At 39.0% G+C, this 18434-nt stretch overlaps 1 protein-coding gene across 6 annotated transcripts in view; it reads right to left on the bottom strand.

Annotated features, from left to right (window-relative positions):
* FOXN3 (forkhead box N3) overlaps positions 1-18033 on the bottom strand; it is a 526046-nt gene extending 508013 nt beyond the window's left edge. For 2 of the 6 annotated variants that reach the window (XM_069085967.1, XM_069085958.1), the window contains exon 1: positions 16040-18032. The gene's annotated coding sequence lies outside the window, so the exon portion shown is untranslated. Of the gene's footprint in view, positions 1-16039 lie in introns of all 6 variants that reach the window. The other 4 variants (XM_069085957.1, XM_069085956.1, XM_069085960.1 and 1 more) reach the window with 3 other exon arrangements.
* Positions 18034-18434: the final 401 nt, after the last annotated feature.

The raw sequence follows: 18434 nt of genomic DNA on the forward strand, positions 1-18434 counted from the left end.
TGATTAGCCCCTGATCAAGGGAGCTTTAAACTAAAAATGGAGGACTTAGGGTGTGATCTACCGGAGCACAACACTGGGAGAAGAATTACAGAAGAGAAAGCGAGTAATTCACAGAGAAGAAAATATCCAATTAGAGTCAGCAATAAACCCCACAGCTTTAATAAAAATCCATACACAAAAATAGAAGTGATCAACAGGGTAAATGAAAGATCCCAAAGAAGAAAATGGCAATGCATAAAGAGAAAGAGTTGGGAAAGGGACTTTAGAAGTCACCTTGTCCTAATCCCTTCATTTTCAGAAGAGGAGACTGAAGGTCAGAGGTGACAGGGAAGTGTCAGAGCCAGGACTGGAAGTCAGGTCTTTCAACTCCAAATTCAGCTGTCTTTCCACATTATCACGAAGACTTGGTAGTGAGACCCAAGCCTGGAATACAGCTCTGCAAGGGAATCCCTTATTCAAAAGGAGAATAGCTATAAAAGGAACCATGGAATAGGATTGCATATTAAGTAGATTAACCCATGTAAGGAAATCCAGGAACCCCAGAATCAGGAGCATTTGGGTAAGGATCAGTACACCATCATACAGGTTTACTACAGACCACCCAGGACAGAAGGGAGGAACTGGATGAAGGGCTCAGGAAACATCTCCAAATTGGCAATGTAACTGTCTTCTTGCAATTTCTAACAACAGTTGGTCTTCATCCTCTCTTCGAGGGTAAAGCAGAAGGAGCCTCTATATTTCTATTTTTTTTTTTTAATCATAGGTCTTCAGATATTAAGAGACAGTTATCATGCCTTAACTAAGACTTGTATTAGAAGTGAGACACTCTGGTCATGAGGAACTTCAATTCATTAGATGTTTGATTAAAAACTCTCTTGCAGAGAGAGTGAGTAAGAGTGTAAGAGAGTAAGTGAGTGTAAGAGAGTAAGTGAGTAAGGTGCGCAGTGAGTCAAGAGGACCCGAGTTCAGTTCCGGCACCAGACACTTAACACCCACCAAAAAAGACAAAAAAAAAAAAAGCCGTGTGACCTTGGGCAAGTTACTTAACGCCAATTGCCCTCCAAAAGGCACAAAAAAACCCTCTCTCTTCTATGACCCCCCAAACCCCAAGAGTTGAGATTTGGTTTAATGCTGATTTCACCCTTAAAAGGTGAAGGAAATAACAAAGAGAGCTAGTATTTTAGACTGAATTCTGAACAATAAAAAGGCACTGGATGCTGAAATAAAAGTGAAGAGAACCTTAGGAGCTCAAGTGATTATTTTATCAGAGTTCATGACTGACCAATCAACAAGCATTTATTAGTACTAATAACATACCAGGTACTGAGTCAGGTGCTAGAGATACAATTACAAAAAAAGGGAAACAACATCCTTAGTCTCTTAAGAGCCTACATTCTATTGGAGGAGACAATGTGTACTTAAATATATTCAAATAAATATAAAATAAACACACGATAATTAGGGAGAAAGGGAATAAAACCAACTGGAGACAGAAGATCAGGAAAAGGATTCATGTAGAGGTGGGGCTTAAGGTGCATCTTGAAAAAGAGCCGGATTCTAGCAATCAAAGGTAAAGAAGACTGCATTCAAGTCAGGAGGAATGGCAAATACAAAGGCTCAGACACTGGAGATGTATAAGGAACAGAGAGAAGACCAGTTGTCTATAGCACAGAGCTTAGAAAGGGAAGTTGAGTATGGGAAGGGGAATAATGAATAATGAGACTGAAGGTTGGGTTAGTAGCAGAAGGGCTTTCTAAGGCTTTTCAAAAACCGAGAAGAAAGGAAAGGAAAGCCAGGTATAGACTGATATACACTCTAGGTTGATAGCAGATTTCAAAGGTTTAGAAAGAGAATATATGGGATCCATTGGCATAATATTTTTCAAGGGAAGTTGGTCCAAATGGAATAAAAGGTACTCAAGACTGAAATTCTCAAGATCTAAGCAGAAATTATTCTTATAAAGATGAAAAGAAGAGCTGCTTTTTTTTTAATTAAAGTACATGGAACTCATCAGCAACTCACATTTAAAAAAAACATTCAATAGCATCAAGAACATGTAACTGAGGATGAATACAAAAGGATTAGTGCTCTAAGAATATCATTAGAAGCACTAAAGCCCAGAATGAGCTGAGATTGGCAAGGAATACTGAGAACAAAGTGAATTTTTTATTACTATTATTATTATTATTATTATTATTATTATTATTCCACAGTAGTGGAAAGAGGAGGATCAAAGAAAGGATAAGACTTGCTCCCACGTGTGGGTGAAATTATAACACCAGACAACAATGAGAAGGATGAACTACTCAACTCTTGTTGTTCTGCTTTTCCCTACAAAGGAAAACGAAACCCAATGGGAAATGAGAAGACAGAAAAACAGCCTGTATCTGGACTGTTACTTCAAGTTACCAGGCCCAGATGATCTGTATTCTAGTATATTAAAATCCCTGGCAGTTGCAATGATTTAACTCCTGTTTGTGATCTCTGAAAGAACTTGAAAAACAGGAGAGGTACCACAGGAACTTAGGGAAGTGGATCAATCATATATCAAGATCAAGAGCTAAGAGATGGACATGGTAATTACCATACTCATATCCACAGAACCTTAAAGGAAGGCAGGCCTCCAGTGCAATGGGTAGGTTCAAGGAGGCATTTAGAGGAGATTCCAAACCCAGATTTGCTTCTTGCTTCCCTGAGTAATGACAGAGAAATCATTCTCCCTCTCTGTATCTCAGCTTCTTGAGAAAAATGAAGGGCCAGAAGGATGAACTTTAGGGTTCCTCCCACTTCTACGTCCTACATATAGCAATGAAAAAAATGCAAGACTTAAGTGCTTCAAAAAGCAAACTATGGGCGTCTGGGGCGGCCAGGTAGCACAGCGAGTAAGAGCACCGGCCCCAGTGTCCAGATGACCTGGGGGATTGAATCTGGGCTCAGACACTTAGCACCCACCCAGAAACACCTGGCCTGTAACCTTAAGCAAGTTACTTAACCCCAATTGCTTTAAAAAAAAAAAAAGCAAACTATTTAGTCTTAAAGTAAATACAATAGACATTCAGATAAAGGAGAGACTGATGTGACTAGAGTAGTCAGGGAAGGCTTGATGAAGGAGAGGACCCAAAACAGTCAGATGGTGATATCTGTTCTGGAGAAGAGTACATTTAGGATGGGCTGCTTCACTGTACTTGAATATTTAACTGATTATTATATAGAAGAAGGATTAGATTTAATTCTTCTTGGTCCTAGAGAGCTTTTAGGTAAGAGACTATTGGGTAAAATTATTACTTTTGCTGTTGTTGAATGCTTTGTCATGTCCAACACTTCACGACCCTATTTGGGGTTTTCTTGGCAAAGATACTGTAGTGGTTTGCCATTTCCTTCTCTGGCTCATTTCATATATGGGGAAACTGAGGCAAACACGGTTAAGTGATTTGTCCAAGGTCACACATCTAGCAAGTTATCTGAGGCCAGATTTGAACTCATGAAGATGAGTCTTCCTGATTCCAAGCCCAGTGCGCTACCTGAGGCACCGCCTAGCTGCCATTAAAAAACTAGAACTATTGGGTAAAAGCTACAGAGAGGCAGATTTCACTTCAAAATAGGAATTAACCTTGTAATTAAAGTTATCCAAACATTGTATGAACCACTTTAAGAGATAACAGAGTTCCTGGTCAGTGAAAGTATTCATGTAGAGGGTGAATGACTAATTGTCAGTGATACTTTAGAGGAGATTAATGTTTCAAGTAGGAGTCAGCCTAGATGACCTCTAAATTCTCTTAAATCCAGGATTCTGTGAACATCTTTCTACTGAAAACATAGGGGAGTGATTGCACGCAAATCTAGGTGTAAATTCATTGTTGTCTAATTGACCTACCATTTTATTAGAAATGATTAGGTATAATGGAAAGACTGGGTCAGGGGTCACAGGGACTAAGCCCAGCTTTGCCCATATCTCTGTAGTCACTGGAGGAACCTAAGGCTGATGGATTGTTTAAATTCAGCAGTGCTGAGTAAGATTAAAGGCAATAGGGTACCCATACTATGACTAGCTCCCACTCCAAGCCCCACATCAAAAGCTTCCAGGTTGCCCAAGGAGGGGTAAATCAGCCGACGTTGGGAAAACTGGACCAAGTTAAAGTTTCTGTACTGCTCAGCTGACGACACTGAGCCAGGGCCCATGAGTGACCTCTGCATTTCCATCTCTTCTACGCAAAATACAGGAATCTAGTCATACATACAAAATCTACTCCTGCTATTACCACTCTACTCTAATCCCATTCTCAACTATCACAGTGCCATTAACTAGGGTAAGGCAACTGGGATTTGCTCCAGAGGGATGAAATTTGGAGGGAGCTGACAGCATTTGCCATCTTTCAGTAGCATAGCAACAACCCAGCTTAGCACCTAGTTGGCAAGAATAATTAGTTAATATAGGAATCTACCAGATGGTGTGTCTCCTTATCCTGCCTGCTCTACTGCAGGTAAGCTCCTCCTTCACCTCCAGTGGCAAGTCTGCATTTTATGCCATTTGCTCCGAGTTCAAAAATGTGGTTACTAATGGGACCAATGTCCCTGAGGGAACTACTCCGGTCTTCAGTTTTAGCTATATGATGCTCAATCGTGGAGCATCCCACACACAATTTCTCCCATAGGAAGGGATAACTTTAGACTTTAGGGGATATGGCTTTCTGTAGCTGACTCAGAGAAGCCCCCCACCTTTTTTTAAAAAAGATCTTTAGGGGCGGCCAGGTAGCACAATGAGTAAGAGCACTGGCTCTAGTGTCAGGATGACCTGGGGATCGAATTGGGCCTCAGACACTTAGCACCCACCCAGAAACACCTGGCTGTGTAACCTTGAGCAAGTTACTTTACCCCAATTGCTTAAAAAATAAATAAATAAATAAATTTACAATTTGTAACATTGAAAAAAAAAGATCTTTATAACCAAATAAGTTTTCTTGGGTCAGACTTAAGAATGATCCTCAGACAGAACTTCTATATGAGAAATAGTAACAATGATGACTAAGGTGATAAATTCAATGATCAAATTCAAACAACTGCCTATTTTTACCCCAGTTATGCCAAAGAACTAGTACAGACATTTTTTTTACCAGTTGTTTTATCATTGTGCCTGTACAACTAACTCCTCTCGGACTCATAGGAATTTAGTAACTGAAAGGAGTCTAAGAGAAACTAATACCTTTCTGAAATGATCTAGAGTTTAAAAAATGCTTTCCTCACAATAACCTTGAGATACAGGTAGTGTTATTATGTCCCCAATCTACAGATGAGGAAACAACGGGCTCTGAGAAGGGAAAGCAACTTAACTAGGATACAATTAAGTACCGGAACCAAGATTCAAACTCAAGATCACCTGATTTCACCCTATTCATTTTTATAAAGGGGGAATCTAAGAAGCCCTAGGCTGATAGAGAGACGGAGCATTTATTTAAATGTGTATCAAGCACAGAGAGTATCAACATAAGCAAACAAGATGGTCTTGCCCTCAGAGAGGAAGGACAACACAAAAAGAAGAGCTGGAAATGATTTATTAAAGGTCTAAAATACTAGTGAACAGCCAAAGTTTGGGCTAGAACCTGGTTTTCCCAAATCCCAATCTTTCTACTATAGTTCTGCCTTTCTACTCTAAGAGGATGCCTATATGCTTAAGTGCAGGGTCAACAAAGCTGGGATGCCTCTGAGAGACCAAATATGCCAACTCCATCATCAGCTTTCATGACTAGGTATAGCTTCATGGCCATTCCAAGTGGCAAGACCTCCTTCCTCTCTTCTATGCCAGGGTCAGTGTTTTCCCCAATGTTGGGAAAGGAAGGAGAATCTAGTTTCAAGTGAAGCAGAGGAAAGGGTCAAGCCCCAAATGATAAGCAGCAACCTAAAGTAACAACTGTCCATTAAATGAATGAAAGAAAAAGGAATACATACAAGACTATTTGGTGTAGTCTTGGCTTGGGAATCTTGGATTCTAAGTTTCTTGTTAAATGGCTTCATGACCCTGGGCAAGTCATTTCCCCTTAGTGGGCCTCAGTTTCCATATCCACAAAAGAAAACAATTGGATATGCCTTCCAGTTCTGTGATTAAGTAAACAGACTAATCAGTAAACAGTTGGTCCCTTAGAATATGACTTTTCAGTAAGTAAAGCTGAGTGGTGCTGATTCTGGCAACTGGGTCTGGATGGGATGGAGCTGTATATAGCCAGAAAGATAAACCTTCCCTATCTTACATGTCCCAGACACACAGAAAGAAGCACAGAATTTTTAGAGCTGGAAAGGACATTATAGAGACTTAATCCAATAGCCTCATTTTGCACAAGATGTCTCCTTTGTACCTTCTAGCAGCTTACAGTGGACAAGCTCCCACTCACCTGTGAGTAGTTCTTTTCATGGGATGCAAATTACGCTGGCTAAGGTCTCTGTAGGGCATATTAAGTACAATTTTATTTTAGTACAATTTAATACCTTTAATATATATCACTGTTCTTCTGGAAACCCATGGAACCCTAGCAGCCTCAGAGTCCCAAGATGTTATGATGTGCCAAATTTGTAGGGAAAGGGAGGTGAGAAATCAAAGAATTTATCATATCTGCAGGAGGGGCCTTAGAGATCATCAAGCCCAACCACCTTTTTAATAGATAAGACTATTTTTAATAGACTCCCAAAAAGATGAAGAGAATTGGCCAAGGTGAACGAACGACAGTTGCTTTTTGGCAGAACTAAGACTAAAACCAGATTTCCTTGATCCTAGTAATTTACTCCAAGGTAGGACTTGGCCAATTAAAATATCAAAAGCCACAAGACCTACTGAAATTAATAGATTAGCTGAAGGTTCCCAAACATTCCCCAAAATACCTTTAAAAAAATGTGTCTCCTCTTCTCTATAGCTTTTGCTATTTATAGTTTAAAGGTACTAAACATACACATAAGAAATAGATTATCTTAATTTAGATAGTGTTCCCTCTGTGTGTGAGTGTACTGCAACTCTCAAAGACCATTTACCAATGATTATAATGGTTGAAATCTACCTAGATGGGAGAGAGCATCTATACTGGTTATTAGCCTACATACTGCCTTCTACACTGAACATATTCATAAGAATGCAGAGGCTATAGCATCTGTTCAATACAGCTCACATGCGACAAATAACTCACTTCACTATTTGAAGGATTTGTGAATCCAAGCACCCCTTTCCTCCAAACACAGGATGCAACCTGTTTATGTCTTTTTTTTTTTTGCTTTTCTTTTTTGGAGGGCAATTGGGGTTAAGTGACTTGCCCAAGGTCACATGGCTAGGGGGTGTGTGTGTGTCTGTGTGTTAAGTGTCTGAGATCAGATGCAAACCCAGGTCCTCTTGACTCCAGGGCCGGTGCTCTACTCACTGTGTCACCTAGCCATCCCCCGTTTATGTCTTCATAGTGAGCTAGAGTAGCCCCCTCAAAATTGGTACCTAAACTCACAACTTAGCTAGGCTAGTCATAGGCTCCTAGGTTTAGCTATAGAAGGGACTTCCAGTCCAAGGGTTATCTAGTACAACCTTGGACAAGTCACTGAGTTCACTCCTGGGTCTATGACCAGCCCTTCCATTCAGGTAGGATCCAATTCATCTGGTACCCAAAGTCATGATGAGGAGCCTTTTAGGACTTAGCTAGACTAGTCATGGCTTCATAGGTTTAGCACTAGAAGGAACTTTTAGTTAAAGCATCATCTAGTACAATCTTGGAAAATAGATGCCAAGTTCATCACTGGGTCTGTGACCAGTCTTAATTCCTAGGCAGAACTTGTAAGAGCTTATAAAACTCTACTCCCTTACAGCCCTAAGATTCTATTGGCTTTAAAGCCATTTGTTGTCCTTATCTTATACTATTCTAAGCCTCTAAGGTCCATAAGTATAAGTTCCCTCCCAGATCTAATGTTCTGAGCCTATGAAATGTGATTCACACATGATAAGAGTTGGTAAATTTTATAAACCACTCTCAATGCCAACCATTAAATTCTTCATTGTTATCTGTATTTTTTGGAAAGTTTCTGAAAAATATTTCTAAGACCAGTTGTTAGGAGGTCTACGGTTTCACAGAATATTCATTACCTTAATCATCAAGTGTCGAAGTAACAAGACTGCTTCCAAGACCTATATGTGACTGGTCAGAGCTAATATAGATATACCTCAGGCGACAAGTAGAGAAAAAGAGAATGGGGAAATCACCTCATCCTCTCATAGGAAAGGCTCTTCTATTCATATAGAACCCAAACACAGGTATGTCATACATGAAGTTAGAACAGAGAAGGGTGTTAACTTCAAAGACCAATGATAAAGAATTGCACCTCTCCCCTGACAGAGAGATGATGGTCTCGAGGCAAAAGGAGACACACAGTTTGAGTTGTGGCCAATGGTGTTGGTTACTTTTGTCTAAACATGCTTTCCTGTTATACTGGTTTTGTTTCTGCGATTTTTGTGGGGGGACAGAAGGTTGAGGGAAGGGAAGGAGCTATTGATAACGTCTCCCTCTCCCCCCAAAAAAGAAAGAAAAGCAGATCACTTAAGTACTTAGAAGAAAATGCTTGGAAAGGGACAGATGGAATTCAAAAGGAAATAAATAGATAAGCAAGATGAATATGAAAGCAAAAGGTGGGTTTATTACATACTTTTAAAACTACATTAATAGAGCTATGGATTTACATACAATCCCCCTTTTTGGGTTCCTCTCTATATATGGGAATGCTATTTTTTCTCTTTTGGTGTAAGTATAAAAATAAATAAGTAAGAAAGCAAGGTAGGCTCTAGTGATCTGCCACTCCCATTCTGAGCCAGGCTTTCTATGCTTAAGAAAACATACCTCAGAAGATTTGCCCATTCACTATATTGTTGACAGTCTGTTCTCCAGAGCCGATAAGAGTAAGGCAACTGCCTCAGAAGATATAAGGGAAAAAACTGAGGTTCTTCCCTCCTATCTCCTCCACTTCTTCCTATCATAAATAATAATAATAACTGACATTTATTTAGCAATTTAAGGCCACAGGATCATCAATTTAGAACCAGAACTGACCTCAGAGCCCTTCATTTTACTGATGAGGGAACTGAGGCCCAGGGAGGTTGTGATTTGCTGAAGGTCACAATATACATGTTGACTCTTTAATCTGGAAACAGCTTTAGATAGATAAAAGAACTTGCCCAGGCTCACAGATCTAGTAAGTGGCAGGGGAACCAGGGGGAAGGATTCAAACTCAGGGCTTCTGGGCTAAAACTCATGTATTCTTTTTTTTTGGAATGGAGAGGACAGGGCAATTGAGTAAGTGACTTGCCCAAGGCCACACAGCTAATAAGTGTTAAGTATCTGAGGCTGAATTTGAACTCAGGTCCTTCTGACTCCAGGGCCGGTGCTCTATTCACTTTGCCACCTAGCCACCCCTCTTATGTTCTTTATAACACATCACACCTGGGTGAAAGGAAAGACTGAGACCAATGATGATACTACCATTTTCACAGGGTATAATAAACATGATATAAACATATCATGTTTAAGCACACATAGAAATTAATGATATTCACATGCCACCAATAAGTTATCTTACTTGGCTACTAAGGTTTTCTAGACAGGGCATATAAACTCTCATTTCACAAATGGCAATTAATCATAAAAATTTTTTTCATTGAACAATGAATAGGCTGGAAGGGATGGAATAAGTCAAATCTCCAACTCTGGGCAAAAACAACAGCTGAAAAAATCCCAGACTGATCAAGATCTCATTTTTAAGGCTCTCCGTAGAGAGTTTGAGAGCACCAGCATGGCACAGCATAGCAGGACGAAGAGCATGGTGCTTTGGAGTCATATAGACCTGAATTAAAAGGGAACTGGTTCCATCACTTCCGGGTTATCAATGGGCAGTCACTTGACTTCTCTTTAATGGGGTTTGTTCTTCTTACCACAAAGGGTTACAATGAGGAAATCACTTTGCAAAGTTTGGGATAAAGGTGAATACCATTGTTATTATTCTCTAATTTCAATATTAAAGAATCTGCATCAGAAGACAATGCTCTTGAATCTATACATAAAGGACTTGAGTCCTTCAGGTTCCACTGGTCAGTGGAGGGTTTCCCGGCCAGGGTAAAAAAAAATCTTTTTCATTTCTCTTCAGTGTTATTGTGCCTCCAGCACCTGCTACCAGATGATCATCATGAAAACATAGAGTTACATTCCTCTATCACTAGGTTTTATAAAATACTTCCTCAAGAAAATCTTCCATTCTCTGCCTTTTGCCTAAGGTCATCCCTCTTATCCATAGTATATTTCTTCCTTATTCTTCCTGCTTCATAGATTCCACAGCTTCTCTCAAAGTATAAATAAGACTCTATTGATGAAAAATCTTTCCTGACCCCTGTTAGTGACTTCTTTTTATCTTTAAATTATTATACTGTTTAAAAAATAGGTATAGATTAGTATATAAAATATATAGTATATAATATAGATTATGTATGTTATTTATAACATCATGTGTATGTTGTTTATAACTCATATGTAGATGTCATAAATAATATATTCTATAACCTCTATATTAATTCTAAATGATAGTGTACATAATATATTACATTATATAATAATTTCAAGAGAGAACACTAATAGTTAAGATCAAGAATATATAATAAAATATATATATATATATATTTATATACTTTTGTTTGTTTGCTTATCTATGCACATGTATCCACCAAGTAAAATGGAAGGTTCTGAAGTCATGGGACCATTCTGCGTTTTGTCTCCAGCTCTTCAGCACCTAACACAGAGACTTCCACTGAACAGGGTCTTAATAATTGGTTGTTGAATCTTATTAAGGCATCTAGAACCAGTAGTATGCATTATTCCTATTTTACAAATGAGGAAAGTGAGTTTCAGAGAGATTAAGTGAGTTGCCTAAGGTCACATAACTAAATTGGATGTCAGAGAATAACTTCTGGTTCTAAATTCTATATGCAAGAACTGACTAATAACAGTAATAGTTAACATTTTGGTGGCACTTTACACTTAAAAGAATTTTTATCTGTCCCTCACAATTATAATGACCCAGGAAACTTTGCATTAACTGATACAAAGTGAAGTAAGCAGAACCAGGAGAACAATTTATTCAATAAAGAGAATATTGTAAAAATAAACAACTTTGAGGAACTCTGATCAACATGATAAATAATCACAATTTCAAAGGACCAATGATGGAACACGCTTTTCTCCTCCAGAGACCTGATAGACTCTAGAGTGCAGATTAAGGATGTGGCTAATACAGGAATTTGTTTTATTTGACAATATATATTTCTAAAGAGTTTTATTTTTCTTACCTTGTCCCAAACAACCCACATACAAGTTATTATCCATACCTCACACAGACAGATAGACATAAAGGGCATTATTTACTTACTTACTTTATTTACTTATTTACTTACTATTTGCCAAGCTGGTGGTGTGAGCTAGAGATACAAATACAAACAAGCAGGAAAGTCCTTGCCCTCAGGGAGCTTACATTCAAATACCGTAGAAATACCCACCAATAAAGGGGGTAAGAGGAGCTATCCACACTGGCAGGGCCAAGATGGAGGCCATAAGCATAAATTCATCTCTTCCTTTCCTGATAATAGTAAAGCTGGAAACTTACCTGGTCTACATTCACAATGTATCTTTCATACCTTGGACTAATATTTCTAAACTGAGTAACCGCCTTCTCTCCTTCGGAATAATCTAATGACCAGGCCAGTCTAACACTGAATTTCAACAGCATCCTCAAGTAGTTACTCAAACTGAGACATGCTTCTTTGCTAAAAAAGAAAATGCAATTAAGTCTTAATGGATAAATACACTGTTAATTGACAAATAAGGCTAATTTGTATTTTTCTCAACATCTTATTGTTAGTTTACTTGTATTCAAAAAATAAATTAAGCTCGATTCAACAAGCATTTATAAACACCTGCTAAACAGGCACCCACTAGGCCAAGAGGATATACAGACAAAAAAAAAAGTAAAGCTTCAGCCCTCAAGGAGCTTACTTGGTGGGGGGAGAAAGAGAAAGGGGAGAGACAACAGGTCTACAAAAGATATGCATAATAAAAACAAAGTAATGGGGGTAGGAAGGAAATCAAAGTGGGGGGAAGGGATCAGAAAGGGCCTTTTGTAAGAGGAAGCCCAAGAGTAAGCCTTAAAGGAAACCAGGTGTCCCAAGAGGCTTTAAGAAAGGAGAGCTTTCCTAGCTAGGGGCCCACTTGTGTTCAAAGGCATGAAGGCAAGAGATGAAGGGTTTTGCACGGGGAAACAAATTGAAGAAGGTAACATTAGATTTTATTTTTTTACTGCTAAGTCAAAAAATAACAAGCTCCAAATTTAAAGGAATAGTGATATGATTTAATTTTCCTTTTGTGGCTAAGCCCCAAAGTGACTACTGCAATAACAACCTTAGAAAGAACTATAGTAAGAAAAAGGGTTAGGGGCAAGGGAGAATTTAGGTAGACTCTAGAAACCAATGAATCCAGTTCATTTCCTTCAGTTTTGTAAAAACAAGCAACAGACATATTTCCTGCCAATGCACACACTTTCAGATAAGAAGTCTCCCAACAGGAAATCCTTTGCTAGAAGAGAACACTTGGGCCATGAAAGTCTGAGTTCTTCACCAAATTCCAAATCAGTTAAAATCTCACTTACGAAGACTGCCAAATATTTGCCAAATCACAAAAACTCTCCTATATGTTACATAATTACAGAATATTAGGTAAACCCAGTAAACATTTATGTTCAGGCTCTTTTACTGCAAATATATAATTAACTGATTAAAACAAAGAGCATTTGCTAGTGAAGACAAGTGGTGAATTTTAGAGAGATGTCAAACTGAGTACATATGATTAAGAGAGAACATTAAAAGCCCATATAATACATTATTTGGATGGTAAACTTCCAAAGAAAACATATACTTAAAACATTAACAAGAGCCATAAGAGATGAAGAAATCCAGTCTGATCAGATTCAGAAGTTTAAAACTGGGAAACTCAGAGCCAATTTTTTTTAAAAGAGCCTTTTACCCTCTGCCAAATACCAAGCCAACAGCTGTCCAGTTAAGAGGGTCCTCTACGGCCAGTGTGGCTTGGGTGTCATTTTTACCCTGAAATCTGTGGGAACACTTCAGTTTCCCCAAAGGATAAAGCAGCCTTCCTCACTCAAAGACTGGAGGGAGGAACTTTGCAAAAGCTAACCCAATAAATACATACACAGATATTCACACTGAGACAAATGATCTGAGCAGTGTAGAATCAGTTCCTGTTTCCAACCCAAGGTTTGCTGAAATATAACTTTCCCCCCCTCCTTTGAATCTACACCTAGTTGCTGCTGGAGGACACTGCTATCTCTGAAGCCTTCTCTTAGAGAACTCCAGTCCCAGAAAGTCTTTCTTCCCAGGCTGCTTTCAAGCAAATTTCCTAAATGCCCACAGCTCATTTTTTCCCACTTCAAATACTTCAGCTTAGCTTTGAACACACTCGGGTATATAGTAAACTTCATTAAGATACATTTTCTCCACAGGTAAAAAAGCCCAACCTTGACTGCCCTGAAAAGCCTGAGAGAAGTACAGGTCTTTGGAGCTAAGTATTAGGAGCATCTCAAATACACTGTCTCCAAACCCTTTCCTTTTGAGCCTTCCTTTAGAGTTAGAAAATGCAAAGTAAGCACATTAGTTTTCTTAAGTCTTTGCTCTTTGCATATCCTCCTAATTAGAAAAAAAAAAAAGATACGGTTATGAAATACAGGAGACTGAGTTTTGTTGAAAAATGACCTTGATTTGACAGGCACGTTCTCAGGTTTCAACAGATGCTGTGGGAATCTCACAGAAGCCAACATGTTCTGCAGGCATTTGTGATGACATGCAGGGTTTTTTTTTTTTTAAGTGGTGGGGGGTGGGGGGAGGTGGTGTGGAGAAGACGAGATGGTTAGTCTTCTCAGTTTCCATGGCAACCCCGTCTCCACTCTTCGGTTATTAGATACCATCCACTTCCTGTCTCTAAATTTTTAAGCCAATCAGAAAAGTGTTTATACATTTAGCACAACTTACAGGATAGTGCCTCTTTAATAACCGAGGTGCTTTTAAAGGCACGGGAGACTTCAAATGTAAATTTCCAAGGGTCTTATAGCTTGCCGTTTAAAAAGTGAAAGAAAATGTTTCACAATATTTAGTAGTCTACATATGAGTCACTGTGAAGTAAATCTTTTTTTTTTCTGTGAAATCCATTCTGTCCATTTTCATACCAGATGCTACAAATCCTTGCATGGTGAGCAACCTAATGTTCATTGTTTGCTCCTTTACTTTTCTTATCAACAGCCTTAAATTTGGTGCATGTAACATGGTGGTGCTCAGACCACCAGAACTATCAAATAATGAGCTAAACACACATCTGCTAATGTCAATACATACTTAGCTTTTTTTTTTTTTTAAGGTGGGGAGAATAGAAAAAACAGGTTAAAATCCTCTACAGTTTACAACTTACAATTAGGAAGAAAAAGTGAGAATTACTTAGGCCAGTATGTTTATAAGGATATGCCAGCAGGATACTATTGCAATAGCATTTGCCACTAGAATGGCCTGTTTTATTTTGGGGGGAAAAACCCGTAGATTATTTAAAATCAATAATAAAAAAAAACTAAGACAATTTACACCTAATTTCAAAAATCAGTCTTTCAATAGTGTTTGCCCTGGGGAAAAAAGTCTGAAATGAGAGAAAGATTTTGTTTTTGTTTTTTAAGTGTACTCTGACAGGTTTCACCAGAGTCCGTCTTGATACACCTGACCAGTCAGTTTCTAAGGAAGAAGTAGGGCTTCAGCCCTTTGGTCAGACTTTTCCCCAATTCATTCTCTGGGCTGGGGTCCTCAGAAAGGCAAAGCTGGCGATCAATGAAGAAGATGGGAACAAAAGGAATACAACAGATGTCTGCCCAAGCTTAGGAAAATGATTATTTTCCCTCGTCCACCAATTGGAAGCACACTGTGTATGACAGGCTCCACATGGGGGCTTCCAACAAACCAGCTCTTCCAGATTAGATACATTTTCACATTATTATAATCTCTCAACCCCACTGCTTTCCAGCGCTCCCCAAAAACCCCACAACCTGCCCTTTGAGTGCTTCTAAAGGACAGCCTCTATTGAAACGGATAAGATGGGAAAGAAGAAAAGAAACCCACCATTAAAACCTGCTAAGAATAGGGCTTCCCTTCTTCGAATGTCATTTTCGAAGCATAAAGCAAAACATGCTTCTCAGCTTCCAATCACCCTAATGGTTTTCGCCTCAGAACAATGTACGTCGCAGAGAGAGAAATGTTTTTATTCCCCTTTCGTCTAAACTCTCCTGCGGGCACGTCCTATCAAGGTCTGCCAAGCCCCCGGCGTTAGAAAGGCTGGTCTAAACTGTCCACAGATCTGACACTGTTTATAACAACAATAACGCAGCTGGAACCGCAGCCCCGTCAACTCCGCCGAACTGCACATTTCACATGTGAGTTCCATCGCCATAAAAGTAACATCTGGAGAACATCTCCCCGTCCAGCAAGTCATTAAATAGCACCATATCAAGGATTTCACTGAGTCACTTAAAGATTTTTCTCTCCTGGCAGATGCCACGGAAATGAACAAAATAAAAATTACGACGCTGACCGTCACAAACGCTTGGGGGTAAAATAAAAAAACTTTTTTTTTTAAGTAAGTGAACTGAAGTTTTTAGATAAAACTGTTTTTTTAAAGTTGCCTTGATCCTGTCTGAGGCTTTCCTATTTTGACTGCATGTTGTAAATCAATGTGAAAACCAGGTGGAAATTTTTTTTAAAAGGGGGAAAAAAACTCCTTTTAAAGAAAAAAAAAAGAAAAATTAAAGTTTGTGGGGCTTTTTTTTTTTTTTTGCAATATTATTATTTTTTCAATGCAGCTGCCTCTACATTTTATAGGCTCCTAATGACACTGCTAAACCCCGAGCTGGAGATTAAGAGGCAGGAAATGGAAACCATTTTAGTTACCTTTTATCTTCTGTCCCCCCCTGCTGGGGCTCCCCTCCGCCCAGGCTGATGCTCCAGTTGGGTTAGAGTCTCCCGCTTAATCCTTTCATTCTGGTTCGGCTCAATATTGAGAACTCTGCCTGCGAGCGGATCGCGGCCGTAGCCCAGGCTCCATGCTCCCGGGGCTATGGTGGTGTCAGAGGGACTGCTGAAACCCCGAGAACTACCCAAACTCCTGCTGGGTCCTAGTGCTCATCACGCCCTCTCACCAACACCCGGGCCCCACGAGAGGAGGTGGCCGCTGCCCAGTTTTCCATTCGGCGTTGGTGAACACGCAGCTGACCAGCTAGCCCAGGGTTTGTTTTGTTTTGTTTTCTGATGGAAAACGTCCTTGTGCCCACGATTAGGGCCTCTGGGTCACTTACGCGTGAAACTGGGGGGCAAGGGAGAGGGGTCGTGGGCCAAGACGCCAAAAGAAGGGGGAAAAGGTGAAATGCGACTGAACAATTGAAAAAGTAGACTTTTAATATCTTCAGTTCTCAGGAACCTTCAGGGCCCGACAGTAACGCGAATAAACAAGGTTTGTGATCCTCAGTAAATCATAGAAGAGACGAGGGAAGTGTGGACTTTTTTTTTTTTTTTTAAGCGAGGGTCTTTTTTTTTTTAACAGCCTTTTAAAGTTCTCCAATTAATTCCTCCCACCATCCCCCACCAGCCGTTTTGCATCTTCATTTTCCTGAATCTAAGAAATGATAAGGACCAACAGAGAATGAAAGACAGAAAAACTTGGATTTAACTTCAGCCTTGGACTATTAGCAAACTACTTAACGTCTCAGAGCCCTATGCAACTCTCTAAGACTATAAATTACCAAGGAGTTGTTAATCGGCACTGGTGGAATGAGTTTCCACGTCAGAGACTGCCCTACACTTTTAGAATAACAGAAAAAAAGATCATTAAGATAATATATGGATATGGAGACCATGAGTTCAAATCTAATCTCTGTGTGATCTTAGACAAATTATTTCACATCTCTGGGACTCAGTTTCTTTAACTGTAAAAAATGAAGTATTTTTGACAAGGCATCTATCCTAGCTCAAAATGAATGATTTTAAATATTTCCTGGGTACTTGTGTGTAAAGGTCTGTGAGAGGCATTCTGTATAGACAAGACCATCTTACTCTACAGGTGTTTATAATTATATGGGAGGAATAAGACAAGCACTTAATTATAGTACATATTGGAATAAGTGTTAAAGAAGTAGTTTAAAAAGTGGGAGGTCAGAAGAGGGAGAAATCACTTTGGGCTGCAAAGGTGGAGAAGGCTGCATGTCCAAACATGCAAGTTTTTTACTTTCATAAAACCTCAAAAATCTCATCAAGCCATTCACACATATAAATGTCAAGAAGAAATTTAAAAGAAGGGATTAGTGCTGAGATATATAAATTGCCTCAGAATCTCAGAATCAAGATCTGATTAGTATTTAAAACACCTGTGAAAATTTGCTGGCACAACAAACTGGAATTATTCATCCTTGAGCAAATAATTTCCCCTCTCCTCTGCCTCAGTTCCTCTAATGTCCAATGGAGGAGTTGAACTAGATGATCTCTAAATTAATCTAGAAGTCCAAACATGCTATTCAATTTGTATTCATTAATTCAACGTACTCTTAAAAAGCACCTGCTGTATGCAAAACCCTTGGAGATATTTTTTTCTGGACTCCCATAATGAGATAATGTATGTAAAATACTTTGCAAATCTTAGAGCATTATGTAAGAGTAAACTATTATCAGTGGTAAATGTTTGACTTTGGAGAAGGAAATGCAAGGCTCACTTTTAAGTTTACTCAGCATATTTAGCACCTCTTAAGTGTCTAGAGTCACAATCAACAATAACAACAACAACAACAAAAAAGCCCAGAATTGTAGCATTGGAAGATTTCCATATAAATGCTCCCCCTGAAAATTTAACTATCTGCTAGCCAGCCAGAGCTAACTATTATTGTTTTCCCTTAAAGAACTTGCAGTCTATTTGAGGAAATGACATCTACCAAAATAAATATGCTATGATATAGAAAGTGATAAGGGCAAAAGAGAGAGCCAGATAAAATACTCTAAAGAAAAAAAAAAAAGAAAGCAAAATCATTTTCAACTGAGGCAAAGCTTGATTGAAGAGATAGCACCTGAGATAAACCTTGCAGATTTCCACGGGCACAGTTAATGGACTGGGTGGGAGTGTATTCTAGATATGGAAAAGGAGAAGATGGGTCAGAAAAGGAGAAAGAGAGCCCAAATGAATTCTCAAAAGCAGAGCCATAATTAACATAAGGTAATACTTTATCACCTGTGTGATCTTGGGCAGTCACTTGTACTTTGTGGTCCAGTTTCCTCAACTATGAAACACAGTGATGGGATTTGG

The sequence above is a fragment of the Petaurus breviceps genome, unplaced genomic scaffold (assembly GCF_028583685.1).
Source record: "Petaurus breviceps papuanus isolate PSGF00001 unplaced genomic scaffold, PetGlider_PUasm1.0 177, whole genome shotgun sequence".
NCBI lineage: Eukaryota > Metazoa > Chordata > Mammalia > Diprotodontia > Petauridae > Petaurus > Petaurus breviceps.